Source organism: Orcinus orca, chromosome 3 (assembly GCF_937001465.1).
Source record: "Orcinus orca chromosome 3, mOrcOrc1.1, whole genome shotgun sequence".
In the NCBI taxonomy this organism is placed as follows: Eukaryota; Metazoa; Chordata; class Mammalia; order Artiodactyla; family Delphinidae; genus Orcinus; species Orcinus orca.
The window spans coordinates 8,420,799-8,427,659 of NC_064561.1; the positions used below are offsets into that span (position 1 = coordinate 8,420,799).

Genomic DNA, 6,861 nt, shown 5'->3' on the forward strand with positions numbered 1-6,861 from the left:
GAGTGTCTGAACTCTCTGGCCCCTGTGTACTCGGGTTGGCTGATCCCAGGGGCAAGGAGGAAGTCTTCCTTGTCTGGCATTGAGGTTGGGGAGGAGCCACGTCAGAAATAATAGCTCAGGGCACCCACGTTGGGGGACCACCCTGTGCTCGCTGCCTCGTCGTGCTGAGTCCCCAGGACCAGCCTCTGAGCTAACAGGACCTTCCTCCTCTGTTTTCCGGATGAAGAAACTGAGGCACAGAGAGGCCAGAGTCCAAAGAAGAGCTGGGGGAGGGGCACAAAGGGGTCCTCACGGATGCCAGGCTGATGCCAAGAAGAGAAACTGCGGAATCTCGGGGCCACCGTGCTCCTGGAGCTGGCCTTTCTGGGTCAGCGTTTCACCTGGTAGGAAACTTATATTTTGGGCATTCCTGGGTACTGCACTAATCAACAGAGAATCACATGATAGGAGAGTTGTTTCCTTTTCAAATAAGTCATAGGACTGGTTTATCTCAAGCCTTCTGATCATTTGTTTTAAAAAACACTATTATTTAGAAAGCACTTAATGTGAGCCAGGCCTGATTTGCCTAGAGTTATCTCTTTATCTATTTTAACTCATTTACTCCTCGAAATACCTTCGAGGCAGGTGTTGCTATGATTCCCATTTTGCAGAAGGGGGAAACTGAGGTGCAGGTAACAAGTGGCTAAGCAGAGATCCACAGGTAGGCAGTTCAGTCCCCGGGTCCCTGCAATGAGCCCAAGGTCCAGGAGAAAGTCTCTACTGGGTGCTAACACCTTGGTGGCCCTGAGGTTTATCCAGCTAGAATCCATGGTTTATGTTCCTTGTGTTCTTATTTATTTGTAAATTTACAGACTATTTGAGGCAGTGAGAAGGGTTTCCCAATCAGGACATCAATATACAGATTCTTTTTTAAATGAATGGATTCAAGGATGCAAAAGCTTAGAAAATTAAATAAAATATTAAGTACATAATAGTTTAAAAGGTTAGGATTGCAGTCATGGAAAAAAAATGTCACTCATGGGTAGAGGCAGAGAAGCATTATCCCAGGGATGGTGGAGCACCCCCAGTCCTAAAATTAACCCCTTCCTGCTCTTCCTGTCCCTTTGACCTGGACAGGGCATGGAAAGGGGTCCCATCAGGGTAACTGAGGTCTCTCTGTGCCTCAGTTTCCTCAGGGGGAGGGGTGTGGACATGGGAGGAGACTGGGAGGGGAGGGGGACAGACAAGGCCCAAGGTGGATTTTTGGCTTTTTTCCCTTGGAGCTGGAAATTCCAGGGCTGGACATGCCCCCACCTCCCCCCACCACAGGCCCACAGGTCTGACAGCTGGTGCTTGAAAAAGCTGAGGGGTAGGGGTTCCAGCCTGGGGGAGCCACTGCCCAAGGGTTGCAATCATGCCTTCTCCTCCCCCAGGGATGTGCCTTGGGCCCTTGGAGCAGGTCTAACCATCCTGGGACTCAGTTTTCCTTTCTGGTGAATTGGATTTTAATTCCTGCCTACTGGCCTCACAGAGCAGGGTAAGGAAGGAACGAGTGATATAGGAGAGAAGGATTGGGGAAGGCACGAAGAGGGACATCCCCCCCCACCCCCCCACTCCTTTCCCCTCCAAGTGGCCCAAGGGTGCCTGGGAACACCTGAGTCAGATCTCATCCCTCCTCTGCTCAAGCACCCTCCATGGCTCCCACCTCACTCAGAGTCAAACCCCAAGTCCTTCCTCGGCCCATAAGGCCCGGCCTGCTCTGCTGTCACCTCCCTGCCCTCACCTCCTCCCACTCTCTCCTCGGTAGCTTGGCTACAGTTTTCCTTATGGAAAACACCAGGCATGGGGTGACCTCAGGGCCTTTGCACAGGCTGTTGCCTCTGCCTGGAGCACTCTTACCCAGAGAACTAGATAACCTCACGGCTCGCTCCCTCCTCTCCTTCATGTTTTTGCCCAAACATTCCCTGACCAACCCCCCACCCCCCATCCCCATGTCATAAATGTAATCCTCCGAATATTCCCTACTTTCTCAGTTCTCTGTAGCCCTTCACCATCCCCCCATCACGAAATTTACCTACTTAATTTGTTTACTGTCTGCCCCCCACCCCCCCTAGACTGTCATCCTGGAGGACAGGACTTTGGTCCATTTGTGTCTCTGTAGAACCAGAGCAAAGCCTGCACCCAGTAGGGCTACATAATTAGTAATACTACCCTCCACTGAAGGAAGCCCACTACAGGCTTCATTATCTTGCCCCTGCTGAGATGTCACAGTGTTTCTCCCCCTTTCCTCTGCCCTGAAGTTCCAGCCCCAAAGCCCTGGACAATCTCGAGACCTCTGTTTCACAACAGTGTGAGGTAGGGACATGCATCCCTGTTTTTCAGATGGGAAACCAGCACCTGGGGGGTTGGGCCACTGGCCTGAGATTCCTCAGCTAGGAAGTAGCAGATCCAGGACTAGTCAGCCAATCATAATGATAGTATTATTTATTATATTATATTTTTATTTTTATTTTTATAGCTGCCATGGTAACACATCATCACAGCGGATGACAGTATTCATCCAGCGCCCACTGTATGTAATCATTTTGCAGGGATTGAACTCACTTATCTTCCCAGTAGCCTAGGAGGCAGGTGCTGTGATTTCCATTTGGCAGGTGGGGAAACTGAGGCACAGAGTAGTAAAATGACATGAACAGTCACAGGGCACCACCATCTCATATCAGAGGTCCTGGGCAAACCCAGTCTCTTCCTCTTTTTATTTTTTTAAAATCTATTTAGTAATAAATGAGAGTGGTGCTGTGGGAGATCATGTACTTTTTTTTTTTTTTGGCCACGCCTCATGGCTTACTGGACCTTAGTTCCCCAACCAAGGATCGAACCTATGCCCCCTGCAGTGGAAGGATGGAGTCCTAACCACTGGACTGCCAGAGAATTCCCTATGTTTTGGACTGTGTGGTCTTGGGCGGGTAATGTGGCCTCTCTGGGCCTCAGTTTCCCCATCTGTGAAATGGTCAGAACCTCGCAGCAGGGCTGGTGAAGATCATAAGAGAGTGAGTGGATTGCAGGGATGTCGCTGAGAATAGACACTCAGTGAACCACAGCAGTGGCTCTTAGGATGATACCCTTTTCTTTGCTGTCCTCTGCGGTGGGGAGGGAGACGAGGGGACCCCAGTGTCCTGCCCCCTGGCTTCTGGTGCCAGCAGCCCATGCCCAGCACCCTCGCAAGCCCAGGCTGAGAGAGGGGGTCAGATGGGATCTTCGGGTAGAGGGGGCATAACAGGAAGCCCCCTGGAAGGGAGACAATGGCAGAGGAAGGGGCCGGGCCAGTCCCCACGCGGATGAGCCCAGCTGCTGGCTCCAGGAGGACGGCACAGCTATTGTGAGGCCAGACAGCTGTCCCTGCGCCAGGAAACCCCATGGAGTGAGGGAAGGGGGTGGGAGGCCAGAGACTGATGGCCTTCAACCTGGGGAAAGGCCCAACAATGGGCCCATTGTCTCCTCCTGCAGGCTGGACACCTGGGTTCCCTTGAGCCCAGGCCTCCAGAATCCACCTGACCAGGGACTCCTGGTGCAGACTCAGCCCTGGCCCAGCTGGCATCCTCCTAAGCCCTGGCCCCCACCTGGCCTGGCCCAGCCTGGGGAGTTGGGAGGCAGTAGCAGAGCTGGGCCCTATTTATAGTTCCCTGGCACTGTTGAGCAAACTTCTAAATATAGAAGCTGAGCTATTTGGGGCCACGGCCCTGGGGCAGAGTGCTGGGGAGCACTGCACAAGCACCTATTTAGCCCGGGCCCCCAAGACTGCCCAGGCCTCTCAGTCTCCAGGGGCTGGGGCTATGGGGGTCTCAGGGGTGCTTTGTACCCCATTTGAATCGGGGATAGAGGAAGATGTGGAGGAGCAGCCCAAAGCCAATGAGAAGTGAAGCAAGAAGCTGTGATGCCTTAGAGGGCTGCGTTTAGGGCCAAGGACGGGGCACGGGGTCCCAGCGCCCTGTTCCACCTCCTCCCTCACCCCAAACTGACTGAGGTAAGAAAAGTAGGTTGAGCTATCAAATCAGTATTCTCAGCTTCTTGGAAATGAAGACCTTCAGGAAATTGTAAGGGCACCTCAAACCCTAAACAAACCCCAGCACCTAGCAACCCACTTCCCCTTCCCCATCAGCATTGAACTCACTGGTGGCCCCAAGGAAGTGGGCAGTGACATGGGCTGGGGGCGGGGTGGGGCTATAAATAGCTGGTTTATAAGCAGCTGCAGGGCCAACAGGGCAGCGGATGGCCTCGGGTCGGAGAGGGCTCCTCAGGGGTAGCCAACTTCACCCCCCCTCCCAGCGAGCCCCAAGATTTGGGGAAGTAAGAGGGAACAGAGAGGCGAGTTGCTTAAAAGGAGCAACACCAATGATTCTTTAAAGGCAGCACATTACCAAGATGGCTGTTAAGACTTTAACAGAACGTTCATGTTTCCTCAGCAGCAACTGGAGAAACAGTGGAATATTACACGGCTGTGAAAAAGAACCCCAGGCGTCAGCTGCCAGATGGCTGGGTCCTGGCAACACACTCCTTTCTTCATTTTAAAAATTGGATGCAGTGCAAAAATCTTCATTTGCAGCTGGACAGGTTTCGTAGTAGAATCTTTATCCACCCCCCGCCAGCTTTATTGAGGTGTAACTGACAAATAAAGTTGTAATATATTTAAAGCCTGTGATATGATGATTTGATCATAGTCGAATCTTGAGCAAAAAAGAAGTCCCCAAAGCCCAGCTGAAAGCCACCCGAGTCATAAAGCTCAGACAGAGAAATTGATACAAGATAAGCTTTCAGCATACCAACATGTCTAAGAAAACTTAAAAAAATAAAGGAGTGGGACTTCCCTGGAGGCACAGTGGATAAGACTTCGCGCTCCCAATGCAGGGGACCCGGGTTTGATCCCTGGTCAGGGAACTAGATCCCACATGCATGCCACAACTGAGAGTTCACAAGCAACCACTAAGAAGCTGGCGAGCCGCAACTAAGGAGCCCTGGAGCCGCAACTAAGGAGCCTGCCTGCCGCAACTAAGACCCGGTGCAACCAAATAAATAAATATTAAAAATAAGTAAATAAAAATACAAGTGATTATTATAAAAAAAATAAAGGAGTGAGAAAATAACAAACAGAATTCAGGGTGGTGGCGGGAGAGGGCAGGGTCATCTCCCACTTCTTGTTGAGGGCTTGTGGGTATACCTTATGGAATTAAAAAAAAATTAATGAGTAAAGTAAAGTGGGTCATGGATAGACCCATGGTCATGAGAATGACATATCATCAATTCTGTGAACTAGACCCTGCAAACAATATTTTGAAATTTTAGAATATTTAAAGGCTTTAACGAGAAGCATTTAGAGGAAGCAAAAGAAAGACAGCCGGAGGTGGCCAGAGGTGGGGAGGCACAGCTGGGGAAGGGGAGCAGCTGGGGGGTGGTGGGTGCTGGTGGGCGGTAGGGGTGGGAGAGGGGGGAACTGGCAGGCGCCAACAGGAAGGTCTGCAGTCCTGAGCTGGGAACAGTGTGCAAGTCTCGCTGCCGTTTCCACCTCTTTCTCACAGCTCTTGGCTTATTCCCCATTCTGCAAGGGCTTCTGGGTGCCGCAGGCTGGGAGCCGACAATGCCCAGTGAGGGTGGACTCCGGCCTCCCAGGGCCACTGCAAGGGGGTCATGGAATGTGGGGTGAGGCGGGGTAGGAAGGGGGTTTAGGCTAAGTGCCCTCGTCAGTTTCTCCCCATGACTCATTTTCCCCATCTGGGCCCCCGCCTCACGGGTTTCCAGGGTTATGGACTATGAGACCACAGATGCTGCTGATGGTCATGACCAGTCCTGGAAAGAAGTGCTGTGTTCTGGGCAGGGACTTTGGGAGGAATAAACCCATCTGCAGTCTTCTCTCAGATGTGGGTCTGCTTTCAACAGCTCTGGCAAACAGTCTGGCAATTCCTCACAAAGTTCCCACATGCGTGCCATAACTAAGAGTTCACGTGCCACATCTAAGGAGCCTGCGTGCCGCAACTAAGACCTGGAGCCACCAAATAAATAAATAAATAATGTGATCCATCCACACGATGGAACATTATTCAGCCATAAAGAAGAATGAAGTTCTGATACATGCTACAAGATGGCTAGAGGTAGAAGTTGCACAACATTGTTGAATGTACTAAATGCCACTGGGTTGTTCACTTTTAAATGGTTAATTTTATGTCACGTGAATCTCACCCCAGTTTCAAAATATCCTGAGCTGGTCACGGCCGTGTTCCCCCAACCCCACCATGGGTATCTCTCCTGTCACAACTTCTCCTTTGTGGCTCATAGGTCTCCCCTCATTTCATCTTTCCACTGCCCTGAGATGAATTAGGCATTACGTTCCTCCTTTTACAGATCTGACAGTCATGCATTCACTCAACAAACTTAGCATGCCAGGCTATGTTATTGCATACTGTTCTAGGTACTGGGGGCGTGCAGGTGTGAACAAGCCAAACCCAAATCTCTGCCTTGTGGGGCTGACGTTTCATCACAGGAGAGGACTGTGAACATGATAAATAAGAAATTATGGAGAATGTTAGGAATGGGAACATTACGCAGGTTAATGAAAGGGGGGTGTGCTGGGGGGTTGCTGAACTAATTAGGGTGGTCAGGGAAGGCCTCTCGGAGATGATAGTTGAGGAAACACCTGAAGGAGGTGAGGAGGGAGGAGCCATGGAGATCTGGGGAAGAGACGTCCAGACAGAGGGAACAGCCTGTGCAAAGGCCCTGAGGCTGGTGTGGAAGAGCAAGGAGGCCTGTGTGGCTGAAGCCAAGTGACTAGGCGGGGAGAGAAATAGGAGAGAAGGCCAGGGAGATCATGCAGCAGCTATAAAGCCAGAGGTG

General features: G+C 51.3%; 1 long non-coding RNA gene across 1 annotated transcript; it reads left to right on the top strand.

Moving 5' to 3' along the window:
• The first annotated feature begins 40 nt into the window (after window positions 1-40).
• On the top strand, window positions 41-4,952 carry LOC117195715 (uncharacterized). The gene is made up of 2 exons (XR_004475504.2): window positions 41-383; window positions 4,443-4,952. It is a non-coding gene; the product is annotated as an uncharacterized LOC117195715 (long non-coding RNA).
• Window positions 4,953-6,861: the final 1,909 nt, after the last annotated feature.